The sequence below is a fragment of the Pipra filicauda genome, unplaced genomic scaffold (assembly GCF_003945595.2).
Source record: "Pipra filicauda isolate LSUMZ 115617 unplaced genomic scaffold, ASM394559v2 scaffold4_size7858003_pilon, whole genome shotgun sequence".
Classification (NCBI taxonomy): Eukaryota; Metazoa; Chordata; class Aves; order Passeriformes; family Pipridae; genus Pipra; species Pipra filicauda.
The window spans coordinates 1,682,164-1,706,834 of NW_024104643.1; the positions used below are offsets into that span (position 1 = coordinate 1,682,164).

The 24,671-nt window shown below is 36.5% G+C and overlaps 1 long non-coding RNA gene across 1 annotated transcript in view; it reads right to left on the reverse strand.

Annotated features, from left to right (window-relative positions):
- Positions 1-422: 422 nt before the first annotated feature.
- LOC120324350 overlaps positions 423-24,671 on the reverse strand; it is a 37,436-nt gene continuing 13,187 nt past the window's right edge. Inside the window, exons 2-3 of the long non-coding RNA XR_005565604.1 lie at positions 1,504-1,598; positions 423-476 (exon numbers count right to left, since the gene is read on the reverse strand). This is a non-coding gene — a long non-coding RNA (uncharacterized LOC120324350). The remainder of the gene's footprint in view (positions 477-1,503; positions 1,599-24,671) is intronic.

Sequence of the window (24,671 nt, forward strand, 5' to 3'; positions counted from 1 at the left end):
TCTGCAAGAAGCTCACAATAGAGAGAAAACAGGAATGTGCAGCTTCTTTTTAAAATTCTCTTTTCTGTTTAAAAAAGAAGATCACCTACACTTGATTAAAAGTTTCCAAAATGTTCAACATTTATCTAAACAATCTTTGCATTTATCACTTTCATATTTTAGCTTCTCCTTTGCCTTTTCAGTAGCCCTGTATTAGTATCTGTCCTTCTGCTGCATACTGTTATAGAAAAAAATCTGTGAAGCTGATTTTTTTTTAATTTTGAAACTTTGTATCTGGCCACCTGTGTTACTCCCATAGTTTTTGCAGTTGAGATATAACTGCAGGGGGCATGAGGTTGACAATGCTGGTTCTGCTGTCAGTGATGACACAGAACCAGAAAAGAGAGAGAGTCATAAGCCAGACAACATGAATTCACACTAACCTCTTCATTACTAACACATAAATCTTCGGGTTTTTTCTGAAGCATATTCATCACCTAAAAAATGCCAAAGAGTTTGTAAAAGAAAAAAAATACAGTTAATCAAAGTCTTGAGCTACTTGCAGTGATCTCATATAACAAGCTATGACAGCCACTACAGCAAAGCAAAGTGAAGAATACCTTCAGCTCATACTAACAGAGAATAATCATATATCACTGAAGTTTCACTAGCAAGAGTTACAGATGATGTTTCAAAAGCAACCAAACCTTGGTGACTTCAGTGTAGGGAAATGGGGAAATTTAACTTATTAATATGTATAGTTAATTCCTTTAATTGGTAAAATCCAAAGACAGAAAGAGTATTTATTTTTGGCTCACACAAATACTTAATGATAATCCTGGCTCATCAATTATATTCATGCTGCAAAAAAATAAAAAGGATCAACGTTTTCAGCATAGCTAACAGAATAAAACCCTTGCAAATCATATTGAAATAAATGCATGCATTTTAAAATCAAAGAATAGGATGCTGTTTGGAAGAACATGCTTTTGGTAACACATATTACAGTTACACGTGATCTGATTCATCATGGACATGTTTTGTTTGAATATACAGACAAAATAATCCATAGCTCAATATAAAAGGGAGCATGTGTGTCTGGAAGGAAGGTGGGATAGTTAGCCAATGGCAATTTAATTTTTCAAGCTTTACATACTAACTATCTGTGAATACCCTGGTTGGTTTAATCAGTAGGATGAAAAATTACCTAACACTTTCACCGATGACTGATTTTCCCACCTTGTTGGTAACTGATCAAATCTCTCTTGCTGCACATATGTTGAGCACATAGCTTCCAGAATGTCTGGCAAAACACTCAGTATTTTTCCCTTCACTTAGATTCACAAAGTGTGTTATGTCACTCTCTTGCTTGGGTTCCTTCCTCTTTTTTCATCTTTCCATTCTGGTATAAATGTCTGTGCAAGGTAATTGAGAAAGAGGTTTATAACCTGTTAAGCATCTTAAAAGACTCAGGACACAACATCAGAGAGGGCCCAACAAGGCATGTGGTGCTGTCAAACATACCCTTGAGTCCACCAAGCATCTCCCAGAAGCAGGGTGCAGGTCTCTGATGGCTCTTGTGTAGCACCCACCAGCCCCACAGAGAAATACCACACCACCTATGAAATATCAGAAAAAAGCAAGTGCCTCTGTCTGTGTGGGTAAATCAATAAAGTCCAACATCTCTCCCTCTGACACTAGGAAAAGACGACAAAAAAATCTCACAATAATTCAAGCTCAAGTTAGCAAAGGAAAGGTCTGACTGAACAAAAGAGGGTATGAGCTCCATCCTGAGTTCTCATCCTAATCATTACAACTACTGCTCAGAGAAGCTTCCTTAAAAGACTTCCCCCTTCCCATTTGTCCTCCATCACTTCTTGTCTGACTGGACACCTGGAAGTGTTCAGCCATTTACCCACTTATTGGTAACTTGAGTCTCACAGCATCCTGCACTGTATCACTGTGCAAATGTTAGCACAGTCTAACAGCAAGTGTATCACTGTGGAAAGTAAGAAACACTAGTGGTACTAACATTATATATACAATATATATCTTGGCTACATTTCCATATTTCATGGTATAGCTGTTAGAAACATGCAATATATTTCTAAAGTATCAATATTCCTTCCTATTCTTTTCCCTCCATTATCCTTTTAAAATACAATATTGACTAGTCTTCTGAATCCCTCCAACTCTTTACATTCTCAAAATTCAAGAAACAGAAAATTCAAACAGCAAACTCAATTCCTTAAACATCCTGTAGCTGGGGGGTGAGACCAAGCCATAGAACTCTTTTTTAGACAAGCAATACAACAGCCTGCAAAACACAACTACAAAAGCTGTGTAGTATTTTGAATTTTTTAAATACCAACCCACAGATCTCTGCTTCTGTAACTTCTTTATGTAAGAAAAAGAGTTCTCTGCAGAAGCACACACAGTGTGCTTGTATTTTTACGGTATTTTTATTTTTCTGAGGTTCAACATACATAGCTTGGAAAAATCTCCACAGGTAACACTTTCTGCATCTCCAATAAAGCAGAGGTACAGGCATAACATGACCTGAACTGATAAAGTAACAGGAGCATCCTGTGGAAAAACTGTGACGGGCAATATCTACTACCTTTTCTACTTAATTATAGGCATACCAGGAAAGTAACCTGGCATTTCTGTTGAAAGAGTCTGTGTTGGTATGCTAAAAATCTAAGTACAGAAAATCCAATTTATTCCTTGCTTAAATTATTGCTAAGACACATGGAGTAAAAACACAGAATGTATTTCTATAATGCAGGAATAACCATCAACAACTTGAGCTGCCATCTAGCAAATGAAGTAATGGACTGAGGATATAACAGCTCTAGAGTTTCCAGAACCAGCTATGACAATATTCCCCCTTGTGGCCTTGGGCAAGTTACTTAACCTCTCCAGATGAGAGTCCCCATCTGTAAAAATGAGGATAATGATATTTACTTACCTCTCCCAGAGGAGATGTGAGAACTAATTACAATAATTTGTGTAAAGGGCTTTGAACCTGAAAAGCACTAGGTAAAGTGCTAAGGAAACTGTTTATATAAAAGACTGAGGGGAAAAGAAGATTCATGTTACACAGTAACACATCAGTTTAAGAAAGAAACATAACTTGTTTTTCCTTTCTTCCATTTTTATGTCTAATCAAAACTATACATCTAATTTTCCTACTGTGAAATAGGTTTAGTTATAAAGCACATGGGTATCGAGTTATTTTCATAGTACTGACCATTCACATTCCTCTTTTGTCTAAACTTTATCAAGGGGATGATTCAAGGATGTAGTTGCCAAAATTGCCCTTCAATATTCTAAAACATGCCATACAGATAGACTGTGATCAAATTTGTCAGGAATATTGATGTTTTCTTACCCCAAGCACTCTGACACTTGTTTTGGTCAAGACCTGGATACTGTTTACCTACTTGTGGTGACTTTGGTGAATGTCACTGTGTTCATAAAGGCCTCGCTATGCTATTCTACAACTGCAGAAAACTGGTGCAAATGCACATGGGGAAGCTGTCGGGTGGAGAGACACATTCTTCTTTACCCACACAACCTTGGGGCTGGATCTCAAGAGCAACTCACCATTTCATTCAGACTGCTTGCAAATACTGCAGTGCTGTTTGAGAACAGCACATTATCTAGTGAGAGCAATGTGATGCTAAACCATAGCACCACAATAACACAGCATCTGAAAACTCCTGGGAATGAGATATTTATCAAACAAAGCAATGCTTATAGGAAAAAATATGATGGTTTCTTAGGAGAAAAACAAGATTTCTTTTTAACATCACCCAAACACCAAGTCAAATTAACTGATAATCTTCCGGGCTGTGGTAAAGGAAAACTTAGAACTGTAAACAGAAAAATAATATACCAAAGGTAGCAAAGACTCATCCTGGTCAAAAGTACTTCTTCATAATTAATGCCATGGCTAGATGTTTACCCCACTTAACTTCTAGAACCGTATTTAAACATACCTAAATAAATAGATCTTTATTGTCAGCTCAGAAAGCAGCACAAAATTCATTAAAAAACAGAGAAATAAATACAGCTTCATTAGAAATATGAATTCTAATGGATGTTTCTGATCACTTTATTAATGTGATGACAGCACCAACTGAGAAAATAAAGAGTAGTTATTTTAACCAGAAGTAAATAAATTTATTCTCTATATACACTTTTTGCCAAGTCCAGCAACATATCAAAAAAGACTTGTTTCAGCCTGCCCCCAGGTCAGAGAAAGCAGCCTTACTAAGAAGGGGAGAAACCAGCTGCAGAAAAGACCAAGGTGACCCAAACTGTGCATGTAAATGAGAGAAGACAAGGTTTAGGTTTTGGTTTGGTTTGTGGTGTACTTCAGGTAGTTTTAGCTTTTATTAGACAAAAACAATAAATGCAAAAAACCAAGAAACATGCTCACAAGACACCACTGTAGGACACTATTTCAGTGCTGATCATACAAGATGGAAGATTGGACAATAACGAAGCAGCACAGAGAGACACCCTTATATGCCTAGATCATTTGAAACCTGGGCAAATCGATGTGCTCTTACATTTCTAATCAACCAGCCTAAGCCATACCAACTTCTTCTTGGCACACATTTTAACACAAGCCAGATTATGGAGTTCAATTACTTTTATTTACAATACAACTATGTTTTCTTCTTTGCTTATGATTAAAAATTACTAATCAGACAGATCACAACTGTTGATTACAGTTCTTCATAATTACAAACAATTCTGTAGATGGCATAACTGCTTTAAAATCCATTTCTTGATTACTATAAATACATGAATAAAACTTTCTAACAAGGAAAAAAAAAATGTGACCGCACATGTAAGCAGCTAAACGGTTGCCTCAACATCACTATACCTGCTCTTGCATCCTATAACAAACCACAGCATTAGCATTCCAAACTCTACTGAAAAACTAGAAGTATCTCTAATTAGATGTCTTTCTCATTGGATAATTCTATTATGATTTTCAGGGGGTATACTACATCTTCAGAATTGTTAGACAGTATTTCAGGTTACTGATGTTGACATTGGAACTACTGGAATTAATCTAGAATCCTGCATTACTTCATCTGTTATACTGTAAGTTTTAATTATTCTGTTACTTTCTTATGTTTTCCAAATGAAAATTAGCCTTGGGTAGAAAGATTAGAAAATATGTTTATATCTTATAACATATTTTGGGTAGCATTGTAGGGTGTAGATATCAAGTGTTTTGTTGGAGGGTTTCCTTCCCTGCGATAAAGGAGCTCTGTGATACATTTGTTACTTCTCCAGGTTGATTGCTAATCATCCACAGACATTAATATCCTGCTGGTGGCTGTACTTTTGAATGGTTTTCTTTGTTAGGCTTTTTTGGTGTGTTTTTTTGTTTGGGTTTGGGGTTTGGGGTTTTTTGTTGTTGTTTTGGTTTTGTGGGTTGTTTTTCTGTTTAAACAAGTTGATTGTCATTTTCAAACACCTATCTTGAAGTAAAAGCAAGATGAATCAATATCTTCAAAAGGCTATTCTGATCAGTAACTTTCTTAAAAGGGCAACATTTCAAAAAGAAAGTTAAAATTATAAAAGAAGATGAGTCCTAAAGCAGGTCACCCATCCTAGGTAAAGTCAGAAAACTGTGAAGGCGCTGACAAATAAAGTAACATGCCATGTGTTACTTTTCATAAAGAAACAAACATATACTTTTGATCATTTTACACATGGTATAAAGTAATTCCCATTTTGGTCATTTTAATTACTTCAGCAAAACCTAGCAGTAGCAACATATAAGTTTTGTATCAAAACTCCCATTGTGCTTCCTGAATGTTGATATAATACTTAAACTGTAAGTTACACAATTATTTTGACACTGTAAATTATGTCAAGGAACTTAAGAAAAGCCAATATAAGTTGCTACAAAAGCCTTCCCTTTCCACAAATAAATCAGTCTTGCATTAAAATAAAAGTAATTAAAAAGTACTGGTTTTTGAATTTGCTCTTTGTTAGAGTGATCAACAAGACCTTCTTGATAAACAATTTTAATTAAACAGTGCTTGATCATAAAGTTTCGCTAGCTCTCTCCCATCTAACCACTCATACTACAGTCTCAGAGATTACCTGTGAGGAGACTGTGTCAAAACATATCCTACTCTTTCCTTTCATGGGAAGGATATGCAAGGGGCTTCAAGCATAGCCCATAACTGTTATGACTCATATGACTTCAAGATGGAGTTAAACTCTATGTCAGTCTGAGGATTTATGAACTAGTAAACCATAACCATTCCTTTGTTCTTCACAGCTGCACTGTAAACTGAATGAAACTAGTCCTATAATCATATACATATATAAACATATACATTTTATATTTCAAACAGCAGCCAGTTGCATTTTAATGACTTTCACATTGAAGGGCGTAGCAGTTTTGGAAAGAAGAGCAGCCACACTGAGCCTAGTATCTGCTGTCTAAACAGTAGATTTTCCTTCAGTTAAGAGGGTTGATTTCATGGTCTCTGGTACCTGCTCTGGTGCTCAGCCAGTCATTATTTGTACGGAAATGACAATATGAAATTCTGTAGTATTTTCTTCATTCAAAGAGAAGTTGGCTTTTGATGAAAGCTGTTTGTCTTTTAACCTTGAACAATGCAGAACCTGCTTCTATTTGATCCAAAGGTGAGTAACTTCTAATTTACAAAAAGCCCCAAAAGTTTCCAGTGGAGCTACAGACCTCCACAGCTACAGTGCTGATTCTTTGTAATTCAAATTACAAATACACACACACACTTAAACAACACTTGGCATCAAATGTTATAGTCACCATGAGTACCTGTCACCAACAGACTAAATGGTATTCCTTGAGCTAAACGACCTAACGATTACTCCTTGAACTTAAAAGCCACTCTCTGAACCCAACTATCAGTGTCCATAAATTACCTTTCAGTCAAGTTTAACATGCTGCAATAGCTAATCATTGACCAGGTATAACATCACCCATCCTTTCACTGGAACCTTGCAAACAGACCTCCTAGGACTTAAGAGGTAGCAAAGATATTATTATGTTTTGGTTTTCCATCTTCCTTGCGAAGGAAGACATAAGTATGGATGGCGATGAGATGTTTCTAGTTACTATCTCTTCCTACAACCTGTTTTGGCCCAGTGTCAGTGGAACAAAATGTTATAACAAGCAGCATTAAAAACATCATTATTAACGATGCTTTAACAACTCCCTTTCACCAATGAACAAGATAGAAATGACATCATGAAAAGAAAAAAGGAAATACAAGATATAAAAGAATTACACTGCTTTCAAATCCCATGTATACTTCCAAATTTTAAAGTGTAGTCTCTCAGCCCAGTACTGCTGCAAAAATGAATAAAAGGAATAATAGGCTACAGACAGTGAGGGAGATTTTAGTTTAAGTAATTTCTGCATACGAAAGTATTCTTAAAAACATATCATCAATTTTAAAACATTAATGAAATAAAAAGTATTTTAAATAAATCACTACGCTCAAGGCATAAGTTCTTGGAATAGCATTCATCCAGTATGTGGATGCCAAGTCTTCTGCTGGCTCTACATATTTCGCTCTCAAGGTGAAGATGAATCAGCTTCCCGTGAAGGCATTCACAGACAGGTCAGTTGGTCTAATGAGGAGGTCTCTCTCTTGACCTGCAACTCACCACCATTTCATCACTGGATGAAAAACTGAGTTCTTGCACAAGAGCAACCCAAGCTCAGCTTGATTTACAGCACCTGTTTCCTCCCATATTTCAAGCAGGGAAACTTTGACAATGTCAATACTTTTTGTTTACCAAAATACGAAATAAAAAGGGATCCTAAATCTTAAATCAATCACTGCCACCAGCCCACAGTTCTCATCAGTTTTCTGAGATCTGCTGTCCAAACAGTGCAAGATAAACATTCACCGTCTCCCATTAAGAGCCACTCTCAATGCGGACACTCAGTCAAATGTTCTGTGAGATAAAAGACACTATAATAGCAGCCAAACACTACAAGCTATACAGACAAAGCAAAACCACAAACAGTTTTCAATTCTTTCCCATGCCTTGGCCGCCATGACATCACACAGTTGCTTTTTAGTTTTGCAAAGACCAATTATCTTTTTTTTTTTTACCCCTCCAGGTTGAAGAAAAACAAACCCCAAAAATAACTCCACACCACACACGCTCAAGGCACATTCCTTCTTTCTCCTCTATCAGACTCTTAACATAAATCAGCACCTACTGCTTTAGTAAAACAAAAAAAAAAACTATGTAAAAAAATAAGTAAGACTATGGCATACCTCAGATAGCTCTCCCTCAAAATGTGCTCCTATTCCTATTTTTTGTTAGAAAAATTTTCTTGTTACAAAAATTTTATTTAACATAGTTCTTTCCTGCCAGGCAGTCAGTAGCTCTGTCACAGTTTTTAGTGGGTAACATTATCAAAGTTTATTTTAGGGAGGACAAGGTGTCTGTCTAGATGAAAATAGCTACAGCTTAGTTTAATAAGTTACTAGGAAATGGTTTTTTAAGATGGAGAAGTCTTCTTTGGGTTTGTCTAGGTTTTAAGTTTCAAGAAGGCCCCCAAAATAATTATAATAATAACATATAAATCACTGCAGAAAAACCTTAACAGTTTTTATTCAGTAATTTGGGACTCTTTTTTTATTTTATTGAATAGTGAAGCACCTCACTTTAATTTTAGTATGAATGTTGGACAACTGAACATCAGGAAGAAGATCAACAGTTAAACTATGGCTTCAGATGAACAGTTTTAGCAGATAGGAGTTACTCAAGCTGCCTGTGGTGCTAGTAAAGAGGAAACAAGCACATATTCTAATATTAGCCATCTGTTAAACCAGGGTTAAATAGCACGTGCTTGCTCCAATCAGTATTTGCACGATTTATTTCGGTGTCTTTGTTAAATTGTCAACACTCAGATAAGTCTAAGCAGAAAAGATTTTGAAATGCAAAGTCTGTTTCCAACCCTGCAAGAAATTCAGCGGATGACCTTCAAAAAGCCAGTTAAATGAGGATTAAATAAGTAGCAATAGATCTTGAGTGCCTCACTCGAGCGCAAAACCAAATGCACCAGTGGATCTGACTCCCACAGGAGATGACATCTCATGATATGGATGAAGTGAAGAGATCACACCTTGAAGTTGGGGTGTTAACACTTCAGTGTTTATCAGGTTCTCAGACGTCATATAAGACTTAGGAAAAAAAACACAGTGCAAAGCATTATTATAAAGAACGCACATTTATTTTGAGATATCTGTGAGATCTATGAATTACAGCTTTCCCTAGGTGAAGCAACGGCAGGTATGACGATCCAGTTCAGTAGTTTCGAAGCAATGACTTTTAGTGTCACCACATTAAAGAAAATTTCTGTATTTCCTCTCTCCAAAGGAAAAAAAAAAGAAGCAATATTACAGAGTAGTTTAGGATTACTTGCTCCCATGTATCACTGCTCAGGTCCACCTTCTGTGTCTTCTGTTTCTCAGTTATCTTGTTCCTTCTCTATAATGGCAAGTCCCACAAAGATGGGGTCATTCATTAATATCATGGGAAATGCAACTTTTCCAACATCCCGTTTAATAAAAAGAAGACCAGAACACAGAGATCCAACTGCAAAGGAAGTCCTGCTCACTCTGGTAAGGGGCACGTGCAATATGAATGTAATGATAAGAAAATGTTAACTGCTAAATTCTGAGACTCTGATGCAAAAGTCCTTTAGTAACATGACTTCCATTGATTTTAGGTGTGTTCACTAACAATTATTCATGAGCTAAATTTCAAGTCCAACTAAGACATGGATACAGTAGAGTTGCTGCTAAGAAGGTCACTAGAAGTTGTCGATATTCCTAGAGGAGTAAACATTTAATATTTGCAAAACAAGGTAAAATAAAGGAATGTCCTACTCAAGGCTTTTTTCCTGAGAAAAAAGACTGGAAACTGAAAATTTGTTGATAACAAGCTATTTATCCATTCTATTTCTTCTGTGGTGCTTTGGACCAATGCCAAGAGTCCTAGTTCTCAGCTGCTAACTACTGAAGAAAATTAATGACCAGCAGACAGAAGTGATTTTGGCCTTTTATGTCGTGTGAACACACTCATTATCAGTCATCTGAAATCAAAACTTTTATGAAGTAACATTTGACACAAAAAAGGCTAGAACTTCCTCTTTTCCTCCCTACTGATTATATAGTTGGGTTTACAAGGAACTGTATCAAGGCATAACAACTGAAACTCTCTTTGAAATTAGCGTTTTGCACCATCAAGCGCTGAGTTGCCTCTCCCCTATACTAATGCTTGAATCAATAACCGTCAGGATAGATTACAGAATGGAATACTAGATTTGCTTTACTTCTATGAAAAAAGGTACTGATGTAATAATTTATTTGTCTCTCCATATATTGCACCAGGAAGAATGACTAGCTTTAAAAAAGAAAAACAAACAAACAAAAAAAAAGTCAAGATTCTTTACAGATGCAGTAATGCAGAGGATGACATTTGGGAATGCCAAGCTGGGAAAGCTTGACACCCCAAATGTAACGCAAGGTACTTCCTTCAAGATAGGTGCCAAATCAACCTTTTTAACAGACAAGATTTAGCAATAAAAGAATAAGTGTACTCTGCTCTATGAGAAACAGTTAAATATAGACTGGCAACAAGGAGAAAAAATCAATTCCCTTCCCTCCCCAACTACCTAACATGGAAAATCATCCTGACTGCTATTAGTCCTTCAACTCATCTAGAAAGTTTCTACTTACTATACAACTCCCTAGCAGCATCTAAATGAAGACTTCTAGCCTTCTGCTCCTCTCCTTGCCCTTGGGCATGAAGTCACGTTTCTTCCTTTGCACTGGCACTCACGCTCAAACGAGCAAGCTATGAGCAAGTCCAGTGATCTGAGCCAGCCAAAATAATTACTATTTTTCCTCTCCTAGATCCAGCCTCTGCTGGCTCAGTTCCTTGAACTGACTTACCATCTGGTCATACAAGAGCAAGAAATGGCATAAGAGGGGGCAGAACCACTAAGACAGGGGAAAAAGGGAGGAGGGAAAGTTAAACAGCAGCCCAAGCTGAGACACTTATGTTGGCATTCCCTCTACTTTGGTGGAGGACATCTCCTAGATATCAAATCACAGAAAAACCATAGTATACTACACAGCTTATTACATTTAGGGAGACAAATTCTGCCACTGGACAAATACATACCAATCCTGGTATAGGTGGGGAAAGTCATTTCTAAAACATACATATTTCATAGATTTGGTGTGACACCTATTAACAATCAAACCATATGATATCTGCCTGCTGTAATTATTTACAGTTGACTAAAGTCACACCAGAAAAAGACCATTCATTATTAGTATCTGGATAAAACAATCAATTCTTATAGATTTGTACCATTTGGTAAAGTATTCCCAACGACACCAAGTCAGAATTAACCTATGAAAAGCTTATTTTAAATATATGTCTGATTTCTTAGGTATAGCTAGTTATTCTAAATAGTAACCCAGGAAACAATACAGCACATTTCTTCTTCTGTATTGCAAGTTCTTTCTGAAACACTTAGAAAACAGGAATTTTCTAGTACTAATATTTTAAAGAGTAAGTCTTATCTATGTAACAGCAATCAGTGTTGCTCAGGTTTTAGCAGATTGATAATAAATTTCCTTCTCCCTACTGCTGTTTTTGTGTTCATTGCTGTCTTGTTTGCCCTCACCTTTCTTGAGGAAAGAGTTAACCCAGTCTCTAATTGTGAGCTTTCTTTAGCTAAAGAAAGATAAAGCAGGATTTAAAGACCATTTTCAACTAGCTTCATAATACACTGAGAGGTCATGTGCTTGTTCAACTAATTCTGACTAAGTTCGATGGCTATTTTAAAGACGTTGATCTTCAGACTACTTTTATTTATAGGATAAAGAAATTAGTCTCAGATTTTAAAACAAATCCGAACAAATGCCCCGTAAATTTCTATTTACTATGTTCTTCAGTTAATGGTAGTAGTTCTGGTTCCCTAAAAATATATCAAGATATTTTAATTTTACGATTACAAAAATAAGACTTTTCTAATCAACATAGAGATGGGTTATTCACATGGTAAGAAAATAAGGGAACAAAAAATAAACAGCTAGATCTGATCTGAACATCATTTCTTTCTCAGTTCACATCAGTATTTTCTTTTTTCTTTTACTATCGTTAGAGAGGGGAGCCAACTGTAATATTTCTAAATATTTCCAGAACTAAATAACAACTTCAAATTGTAAGCTCTCCACGTTACCTCTGTAAATTAACAGATTAATTTAACATTTCTTCAGTATGAAAAAATGCACAATAAAATTTGAGAGTTAAGAGTTACATTCAACTACTGTTTAGGAAGTTCTGCCTACTTTGTGTTATTAATCTGGGAATACTATTAAGGTTTGTTTCAGAGGAAATTAATTTTGAAAGAATTAACTTCATTTTTCTTTTGGTTGCACTCCAGGCCTTTTAAGATCAACAAATTTATTTTCTCAATTTATATAAATTACCTACTGATATTTTATTGTCAGAGTTGTAGAAGAGAAAAAAGAAAACAATATGAAGTCTGCATCAATGCAGGAACCTGACATGCTGGCTTATGTAGTTTCACATTCTAGAAAAGAGTCAGACTGCAGTGTCTCACGTTAATTATGCACATTTAGGGGAGTTAATAATAGATAAACACAGATATCAAAATCTTATACAAAATTATTATGACTATGCAGAGACTTCACATTCAAAACAGTATGTAAATGTGTCTAGTCAATATTTCTGACCTATTTTGTTGAGTACATTTTTACATATATAATTGGGTCATGTTCCACTAATATCATGCTTTCCTCTTCAACTCATTTTTATTCATTTATTTTATCACATTTGAACAGCTTTTGCTAATCCTATTCTCTGTCATATTTGGATTATATCTGTGTAGAATTTTAACATCATTTTAGCTGACAGATAGGATTTCTGGCAACCCTAAAGATGTGGGCGGAAAAGGCTGCAGAATGAAATGTTTTTCTTCACACGCATCTATTAGTTACAGTTCCAGGCTGCATTAAGAGACCTGCAAACAAAGCTTCATATTTAAAAAATGTTCTAAGAAAATGCTTCAGTCCTCGTTATGATTAATATTTGTAATCCAACTACTAAATAATTCACAAGGAGCCCTCACTTTCAGTCTGCTAGGTGGGTCAGCACATCTGGAAGCAACAGCTATTTACATAACACAGATGAGACCGTTGAAGAGATGTGCTACGATTTATAAATCATTTTCCTGGCAACTCTCAGCTATTTTGCAGGTAACTCCCTTCTACAGCATCTTCTTTAAGAAACCTCTTCCCATATTTCTGTCTGTGAGTCTTCTCTTTCCATAGTATTTTGAAAAGAAAAATGATTAAGTAGTAGGCAAATTGTCTCCTCAAATCAATGACACAATGAGGTCAGGAAGACTTGTACTTCCACGGAAATACAGCAGATTGAATGTTTCCTGCATACTCTGCAGTTGTGCATATAATTTGACTATATTTATCACAACCCTCTTCTTCTCCCAAACTCAGATGAAAATAATGCTATGGTTGCTAAGATAAGCACTCTGAAGTTATGAGAAGCCAGAAGTGAGATTGCCGGTTGGTGCAAAATTAACTCATTCCCCTAGTGCAACACAGTCTTTAAGGCTCCACTATTTTTCTCTGCAGGATCCTGCTTGATTTAGTGCAGAGGATGCTCTGGGGATTAATTTAGGTTATGTAGTGAAGGAGACTGTCAGTAGAATTCCAGCTTCATTTACTGCAGTAATTGGAAACTGTATAGTAAATGAAGCAGGAGTGCCTCAGTTCCTTCCTTTTCCATTGCTTGCTCCCAGATCTTTTTCCTTCCTATTTCCCTAACTCACATTTGCTCTCTCCAAGTTGTAACACTTTTGACCAGGCATTTCATCTCTTCCCTCCAATCTCTCATCTCCAATAACGGCATCTGCCTCCAGGTTGGTGCCATCATCTGAAGAAGAAGGACAGGCTCCCTCTACACACTGTCTAGGCAGCTGCAGGGAAAGTACAAGTTCAGGAGATACAGGCTTTGCAGTTTCCATACCCAGGGTTCACTGTTGTGCCAAGTTACCATCAGATCCTGAGATAACCAATACATGAAAAGACAGAGTGGCTATTACCTCTTTGGTAGGACATAGCTCCCAAACTCTGGGCATGGTTCTGCTGCTTTGCCATTGAGTGGATGGAGAGAAGTAACTGAATTCAGCCTTGTTGGACACATTTATAAGAAATACTTCCAAGTTATTACTAACACTATACTAATTATTTTATTGAACTTATTCATATCAAAATACCTACTTTAACTTTTATTCATTTACAGATCACAGCAAAGACTTCTGAATCCATAAATGCTGAGTAGCTAGAGCCCAGTGTCAGTTTTATACACAACCCCATCAGAACAATTGGATAGTTTTTACTTAAATAAGCAATTAATATATAAGTCATATATAAAGTTTTTAGGAGTTGTTATTCAATTAGAATCAGATAGAATGCTTTTTTATGTGCCCAGATGCAACAGTGAGTTTGTCAGGGTGTAGGTGATAAAAAATATTAAGACATTACTGAGCAATAGAATCACAAACAGATTGATATGTGGTTGTGGGAGCAAACAGTGACTCCTATTAATTGAACACTCTTTAGCTGGAATTCTCATGTCATGTGTTTCAGTCATATAGCTCGGAGTTGTAAGCTAATGGCGTCATGAGCAGAAACAGCAGACAGTTAGTCTGAAAACCCAGTTTGTTCTTACTACTTGTACTTACGTTTTCGATTAGCAAAAGCATGAATTATAACTCTACTCCTACATTTTAAAATGATCCTATTCTATATATGCTTCACGTTCAAACTACAGCATGGCTATTGTAGTACTTAGTTGGGGTCTTTTTCCCTTAAATACTTAAAACTCCATGAATCATGACTTATGTACATGACGTTTCACTAATAATTGAATTTCTAGTTCCCAAATCAAAAACCATATAAATATTTGAAGTAATCTTTAAAACATAGTGTCCTGCCAGTTTCATATTTCAGGTCTAATATATGATTGTTGAATACATAAGATAAGTATTCTTAAAGTAGCTAAGGAAATCGTGAAAAATCAGCTCAGCTTTCTTCATGATGCTAACTTGTAGAAACAATGAGGAATACATCAATAATGACCAATGAATCAATAATTAAAATTTAAGAAAACAATGTCACGAACATAAGTATATTTCTATGCTTGTTATACAAGAATGTTATAAATTTTCTAAAATTGTTTAAACCAGCCATCAAAGTCCCAGCAAAATTACAAGTGCTGTTTGCGTTAGTCAGTTCAGGCTGTTCTTCCAAAAGATAAAACCAGAAAATGTAAAAGTTTCAAATCACCTTACAAATCTGTTCAGATCACAAAACTTGTAATTTAAGGTTACATCAGGATTTTTTATATTGAATATAGATATTCATGATGAAAAAAAAAGCCTGTTTCAGTACTAACTTTATCACTTCCCTATATTTCTGTTGTGCCTTTTGCAATTGGACATGTCTGTCTCGCATTGGCCTTATTAGCCACCAGTGTGCTTGTAACAAATGTGGATAGAGCCTTTCCCAAATCTTCGTTCGCGAAGCCCAGCCATGATGATATTTCTACGTAATAAGGCTTACAGCATTGCAGCTTTTACCCCTCTGCTGATTGGTATCCTTAGGGAATGATGCGCTCCTGATTGCCACATCACGTGCAGATTTCCTCACTCATTGTATCCTCTTCTCTAGACCTACATGTTCCCACAGTTGTGAGAAGCTCCAGTGCTGGTTTAGATGCCACTCCAGAATACCTACGTTCTAAACTTGTGTACCTCAGGTTTGCTGGTCCTTTATTTATCTGCATATGTGTAATACTGGTTTTTATTCAGCTCAAAACCTACAACACACTTTTAATCAATGCGATCAACTAACAACATACTTAGTTAACATTTTCATTCCTCCCTCTTGCAATGTTTCAGGTTTGTCTCCAATAGCCATTTTTAGTTTTCATTTCTACTATAGCATTTAAATAACATTTTTTCATTACCATAAAACAACGTATAGAATAAAACTTGGGAAAACTACATTTGCCTTGTTAGATGTTGTTATAGAAATATCATTTTCTGGTAATACATTACTTCAAATCTTCTCAACTAGTTCTTAAAGAAATGGAGATTGACTTGTATGCCTCACGTAAGTAGTTCACAAAGCCAAATGAAAATGCTATTCTTTTTTTGACCAAATGCATACCAACAACATTAGTTTGTAAATTCCTGAAATATTCACACTCACTCTATTCCCTACAGTAATCTGTTTTTATGAAGTTTTTCTAGAAAGAAACAGTACAGAAAAAATTCTTAATAAGAAGAATCTGAGGTAAGAAGTTAAAATAATTTATTTGTTAAATTGAACCTTTTAGAAAGCAATAGTCTTCTAGCAGCAATATATTATGCCTTTATAATGTTAAATTTCTGAACTTGCATTCCAATAAGAGTATTCTAAACCACTTTTTTACTTCTTTTATATAATGCAAGTCTTGGACACATTAAAAAGGCTTCTTTCTAGTGCATGGTCTAGAGAGATTCATTAAATATGTAACACTTGAGTGGCTCATAAAAACTAGACAGCAAAGCTAGATATCGAACATCTGAAATTACGAGCAATATGAGAAGAAACAACTGCTAAATTATGATACTCCACAGTTTTAACCACTTTTTTTTTTTCTCATACTACTCGGTAGAGTTACATTGGCTAAAGCTTTTAAGCTTTATCAAAATAAATGTAGACCTGTAATGTATTTTTTTCCTGAAGAGAAAACAAGAAATATATTTAACTCAACCATTTCTTATTCACATTGCCATTCCAAAAGTTAAACTTAAATCACATTTCAGTTTACTTCAGCCTTCTTCAATAAGTTTCTGACAGCTGTCCTTTGATCTACATGCTGAAACTGCCAAGTCTTAGAGATGCTTCTACTGAGTTTTATTCTTTACAAGAACAAACATGCAAACCAGATTGGTTTTTTGCTTGTTTGCTCTTCTAGACTAATGTCTTTTGGTTTCTTCATTAAAAGTGCTTCTATTTGCACTTTTGGGACACCTACACAAAGATTCATTCACCTGTCTCCTAAGGGTATGCTAGGGGTAGGTTTTCAGCATCTACAGTGCACACCTGTAGGCAATATATCTAATCTAAAAACATGGTCAGACGAGGACGTAAGAAGAATCTATTTCCCACTGTAATTAATAAATAAATAATTTAAAACCCCCCTGACCATTTATGTAATGTATTCAGTGCCTTAAAAACAGAAAAAAATAAAGAAATAATCCTTTAACAACAAGACTGGAAAGCCAAGTATCTTCATTCTGAACCCCTTCTGAGAGAGGACAGATTTGAAGGAACCAATCACTGTATGAGGAATATTCACCACTATATTTTCCCTCCTAAGGAAAGGAAAGCAGACAAGGGTATCTTTATGGAAATGATACATACACACTTATTTTCAGAAGAGGGCTTGGGGCTGCTGATACCCAAGTCCTTAAGAATGCTTGGAGGCTGCTCAAAGATAAGAGCTAGATGGTAGCACCAAGCACAAAATGTCTTTACAGTATCTTGCAGCATTGAAAATTACCATTCCAGCTCTTGAAAAATCTGCTGATGCCCACCTTGTACATGGAGTTAAGGCTAATTTTCTAAATTATTATAAATTAATTTGAATAATGGCAACCTAATTATGATTTTTCAGCATCACAGTGTTTAAGATTCTTTGAGCACACTGGACTAAGTGTCCTAACCTGAGCACAAGGTTAAACAAACAACTCCCTCAGCCATTAACTGTCCAAATATTTTACTATTTGACTGCTTAAAATCAATGTCCTTTAGTAGCCATTGCTATGTACATAGGGACCAGTGCCATGTTACGGGAAATTAAAAAAAGAAAAAAAAGTTGGCTCTCTGCTTGATTGGGGTTTTTTAATGTTCTCTTCAACTACCACGAGTTATTACTTTAAAGTCTTTCACCATTACTGGAAGTTGTCCCTTAAATCTTTGGAACTGTTTTCTAAAATGTGATTGCTAGCACTAGGAACAAAAGCCTAAGTACCTACCTTTGTTTCAGGAACATGTGGGGAACAAGAGTTTGTTGATCAGCTATTCCTCAAATTCTATAGTACCTTCGCCTCTGAAATCTGACCCTTCGCCCTCAAAGCTCCACTCACAGAATTGTCAAAAAAAAGATTTCAGCACGTGCTGCTGTCAAGAGCTTGGAAATCTGTGTTTGGGAAAAAAATAGCAGGTGATGGGATAACTCTTCATAGGCTTATTTGCCCTACTGGTTGGTGATTTATACTGGCATTACAATCATCAATTTATAGGCTTTGTGGTTGCTTCTTTATATGTCATTTTTTTGTGTTTTATCAAAAGAACATCTTATTGGCAAAAAAAAAAATAAAATTAAACTAGGAGTTCTAAAGCCTTTGTTATTCCAGCGTTTTTATTCTGACTTACCTGACACACAGCTAACATAAGTAACTTTAACAGAACAATTGCACACGTTCACACTATTCTTAAGGATACAAAATATCCAGTATTTGCACACATATTTGCATGCACATACTTCCATACTCACCCTCAAATCTGTACATCCACAAAACCTTTATAATCAAAGGCTTGACTCTGCATAACTGGAGAGATTGCTTGCCATGCATAATGCTTAGACGATTAGTGTAGCTACCCAAGACAATACTTCAAGGACGCTCCTGAAGTAAGCTAGCTAAATGACACTTAGCATCCCCAAGTTTTCTCCCACAAATACAGAATGACAGAGAATATGAAGGAAGATATGGGCTCCTAAGAATAGCAAAGACATGCTCAGGGCCAGAAAAAACACAGCCATGCCAAGCTAGAAACACCATAATTGGCAGATGAGTGCAAGCTGTGCAATACAAATGTATACTGTACATAGACCTATATAGTGCGCATATTCAACTAAAGTAGTAACACCATTACTTAAACATGTGGGACTCACAGCACCATATATGCAGTTGGAGTAAGAAAAGAAGCATAAGCAAGAGTTTCTGCTGAGATTTTATACAATTTTCAGAAATCTGTTTTGATGCACCAGCAGGTATCCTGCTTCCGAGACCTTAAGAAATAATGCTTAATGATTGGTCTCTCTGGATCCCATTAAGTGATCATGTAAACAGAAGGGCACTGAAGGGTACTCAACAGAAACCCGTTAGTAACATTTTAAGCCACCATGCAGTTTGCATTTTATTTGTTCCTAAGGAGACTTCAAAATTCATTCAGGTTTGCAGACTCAAAGTATCATACATGAGACTGTATTGAATACTAATTGGAGTACATGTCAGCTACAAGTATGAAAAAAGACAAAATTACATGGACACAAAAAATAGGCATTCTATCCACAAAGCATGTATCATGAACATGTTCTTCACCTTTATTCAACAGTGCTCTGTTACAGTGAATAAGTAAGAACCTACTACTCAAAAAACCTGCTAAAAGCCATTGTACTGTGTGTTTTACCTAGTAATCACACTACACAGTACAGTTATGCTCATCTCAAAGATCTTACATGGGATGCATTGACCAGTACTCAGAATATCCTGGATGAGGAAGACAGGTCTACAACACAGGATCAGGCTTTCCATCAGGCAGCTTTCTCTACGGGCTTATCAGTCATGTGGTCAAAGTGCCTCTATCTCATAGTTTCTCTAACAGATGAATAAAATTTGCCTTTGGGCCAAGTGAAGCCTGATTTTAGCAGCATGCGTGCCCAGCACCTGCTGAAAACAAGGCACTTCCAAATGTGCTTCAAGCTGGGCACTGCTGGTAGAACTGGTCATTTACAAATCCTGACCTGCTTAAACAGTGATAATTTTGCCCTTCACCCCACAAACTATGAGAGATCTTCTGTCAAGTATTGCCTCTCCTATATGCTTAAGACAGTCACAGGCTTTGGCTGTGATTTTCTTCGTATAAAATACAGCTGGTATAGCGCTGCATTTTGGATTTAGGATAATAATGTTGATAACACACTGATGTTTTAGTTGTAGCTGAGCAGGGTTTACACTAAGTGAAGGACCTTTTCTGCTTCTCACACCACCTCACCAGCTACGAGACTGGGGGGCACAAAAAGCTGGGAGGAGACACAGCCAGGACAGATGACCCCAGCTGAGCACTGGGATATGCCACACCACAGGACAGCACATTCAAAATATAAACTGGGGGAAAGCTGGCCCCATTGCTTGGCCACTTGGACTGGGCATCAGTTGGTGGGTGGTCAGCAATTGCATTGGGCATCATTTGCTTTGCATATTCTAATTCTTTCATCATTATTACGATTTTCCCTTCTGTTTTTGTACTACTAAACTGTCTTCATCTCAATCCATGAATTTTACTTCTTACACCCCCTTCTTACCCCCCAATTCTCTCCCCATGCCACGGGGGAAGGGAGTAAACAGGCATCTGAGTGGTGTTTCCCTACCTGCCAGCTTAAGCCAGGTAATTGTTAACCATTTATAATCTTGACACTGTTACATTCTTAACATATTAATCTTTTCATCATCTATTGTAGTGAGTTTCAAGCTGTTTGTCACAGTAGCACCTGTCTTAGATAATTCTTTTTCTGGCAAAGAAAGCTTTTCAACAACGAAATAATTGTGGTAGCACATTGACCACATCTTGAGTTTGGGCATATGTCCCAAGCAGATCTATTTCAAAAGCAATGAAGCACAACATAAAATTGAATGGAATAATATGTCACTATCTTCTATCATGGAAGGGAACTCCTGGTCAGTTTTTCTACTATTCTTGGTGGGAAAGTAACCTTTGAACTCCTTACATGTAGTGTGATTATTGCTATTGTCAGCATAATTGATTTTTTCCTTACAAAAACCATAATCTACTGAAAACTAAAACAGTATTGAAAACTTTCCAAGTAAAATTGGAGATACAGTAAAATTGTGTCAGGCTTTTATATTGCCCCAAATTTCTCTTGCAGCTTGAAACCTTCTCCTCATCTCAACTCTAGCAATCACCTATTTCTATGAATGTTAAAATGAAATCTGCTCAGAAAATCAAAAATATAAAAAAAGGCAGGAAAAAACCCAGCAAAATCCACAAACCTATCTTGACATTCTTAAAATATGAACTACTTATACTTTTACTACACCCAGTTTTTGTAAATTGTCAACAGAAATTATTAAGACATTCTGTTCCACAATACAGATAGCATCTTAAGGTTCTATTACTTGCATAATTGGAATTTGGAAGTTCTAATGAACTCTAGTTTGTACAACACTGTTCATCACAAGTATGGACAAGAACAATTTATAGAGTTATATGCTTTTTTATATTATGCAGAATTAAAAATGACTTCATTTTGACAAAGACTGATACATCTAAAGTGTTCATTGTCAAAAACTATTTGAGTAATTACCGGTTTTCTGCTGTTGAACAAAAACTAAAGCTACTTATGCAATAGAAATTTATTTCTAGAGGCTTTATCTTATTAGTATTCAGCATTAAGGGGTCTGAAAAAAAAATTACATTCTCTGAAGTGTTTAGATCATGTGCTCACATTTTAGATGTGGGATTTCTACTTCTTTTTGCAAACACCTGATGTGATAGCCATCTGAAGTTACACAGTTATTTTTAAACACTGCTATAATACAGCAGAGGTAAAAACAACTTTGATTTCCAAGTGATAGTTTCAGAAGAAACTTCAGAAAATTTGAACCACACAACAGTCTCAAGACAAAATCTTGCTGCAATAATGACCAGGTCATTAAGGTTTCAGAAGACCACACATTTGCTGAAAAACTATAATAAGAAGGGGCAGAGTTCAATAGCATTGAACTTCATATAAAGCAGTGTCTCTGCAACTGTAATTGTTTATATGTTCAGAAGAGCCATGGGGAAGAATAAGAAAAAAACCCAAAAAAAACCAACAAAAAAACCCAGAAAATTATGCCCTTTTTATAAGCTATTTGAAATATTTCATAAAATTCTCTTTATGTCCCTGGTACACCTTCCCAACCTTTAATGGTTGGGATCAAAGATCTTAGAGGCCTTTTCCAACCTAAAGGATTCTGCAATTCTGTTCTCAGCAGACATATCAATAAAGTGTTGTCTGAAGAGATTCTCAGCTCAGATATAAAGCTATGTTTCTCTTACAAAAATAATTTGGTATGGTGAAAGGTTTTTCCAAGATCCAAGATCTCCTCCCATCAAAATTAAATCTATACACAGTAGCCATTTTATATCAGTATCTCATGCTTTTATTTCAGAAGTTTCTATTTTAACTAGAAGTACACTTCACCTGTACAGATCACTTTAATGTCAGAGGGATTTCCAGATGCTCAGCAATTCACATGCACAGAACCCTGCATAGAACAAGTGCCTTACTATGGGGACTTCAGGGCTTACCCAACCACCACCATGGTTTCTGAAAACCAAATTCTAATCACTGACAACTAATTAACCCATTGAATCACTGATAGGGTGATACCTAATCACCTTGTCTATTGTATTAATGACAGTTACTTTTTGATTATATACAGGACACCTCTTGAGCCTTTACAGTTCATTAAGTTCATTTGCCTCCTAACCAGAGCTTATTGCAGTACCTGTGTTTAATTACATTTCCCATCCTTCTTCCCTCATAGTTCTTTTTAAAGAAGTATGGAAGAGAAGGGTACATGTAAGGGAAGAAAAGTGTGGGCAAAGTGTCTGGTCAATTTAAATCCTAACACAGCCATAGGCAAAACTAATCCAAGAAATGTATTTGGATGTATCTTTCCAAAAAAAGAGCAAGTGTTGTTCAAGGCCTCTGCAAGACTGACATACCCTTAAACACATGGTGCTGACTTCGTATTTTCACACACCATCTCTTGTCTCTGATGAATACTTTTGTCAAAAATGAAAAAAAAAAAAATTGTTCACATACTTCACTTGACATACCCGATACTACAATAAGAACTCTGCTACAGCAGAATGGAAAAAAGAAAGAAATAGTTTAATGAAAGCAACACCTGGAATAAAAAAGTTCAAAGTGCTTTGGTACAGCAGACACATTTAGAAACGCTGATAAATTCAATTTCATTTGAAAGGCGATAGGTGGCTGCAGTTTTGCATTTCAGTTTCTGAACCTTGAAATCTCTTCTTCCCACAAAAGGATGCTGCTTCAAAGCCTTTCTGTCTGGAAATTAAAGCACCAGAATAACTGCTACAGGAGGGGCTGCCAAACTGCTCCAAATGAGCCAGCGTGCCCAGCACCTTGGGCTGTTTGATGCGAGGCCGGCAGCTGAACAGATTGGGCCATGTGTGTCCCTATCCCCACATGCACAGGAGCCATCTGGAAACAAACAGCTCAATCATGAAAGAGTAAGGATAACGAGGAAAATTGCAGTTTCCTCATTAAAAAAAAAAAAAAAGAGACACTTGCTTACCCCGTTATTACTGTTTTAAGACTCACAAAATATGCAGGCTTTCCCTTATCTCCTTCTGTAAGTATCCTTTTTAACAATCACATTAAGAGCATCACCATGGAAAACAAGGAGTAATTTATGAAAGGCAAGGGCTAGCACATCATTCATCTGCTGTTGATGCATCAGTCAGAGGTATTGCAGACCCAGCAGCCATGCAGATGAGCAAGTTTCACTGAAGGCTGCTGTCAGGTCAGTGAGACCTTCCAAGTGGATGCCTAAATACAACTATATTTAAGGCCACACCAGCCTCTGTAATACTCAAGAGAAACAGCAGTTGGAGGAAAAAGACAATAAATTAAACAAACTCAGCACATCATCTGAGATCACATTCTGACCATCTTCCAGAAGAGCAAGCCAACGACAAGCCACACTAACAATGTGCTATTTAGCTTGGCCAACTTCACGGCAACTCCAAGCCAGCCTGTGCCCCAGCACGCACCTGGGGTCTGGCTCTACCAGCAACAGCTATCAAGAATCAGCCCCAGCTGCTCTAAAGTTTGGGACTCCACCTTTAATGAGCCTAATTAATTTACTTTCAAGGCAGCCTGACTCCAGATTGCACTGTGTTTTCCAAATGTTTACCATAAAGCCAAGGGGAAGAGATGCCCTCTCCCTATGAGCCTCAACATGGTCCTGGGGTATTCCTCCAGTTCAGCTGCTGCTCAGCACCAATCCCTGAGAAGGGGAAAGATCAGTGCCTGCTCCCAGGAGGGCTTGGGGAAAAGTCAAAAGGGAAAATACTGCAGACCAAAATATTCTGACTGAAAATTGAACCAGGATTTTATTACTAAAACCAGTCCTTAGATGAAGAACTAAAAGATGGGGTTTCTTTAAATACCTTTTTTAACATGAAGTGATAGAGAAACAGAGATCATTACCCTCATTAAAAGGTGCTTTTATTTTCTTATTCAATCCCTCAGTCTTCTAACATAAATTTTCCTCTGCCACTGACAACTTCTGCATTATTTATACAACGGCCAAACTATAATTGGCCTCTTTCACATGGGTGAATATCAACATATGGAGGGGAAATAGGGCAAGGAGAGAATGCAGATAAGTGACAATTCCCATACTTGTAGAGAAAACA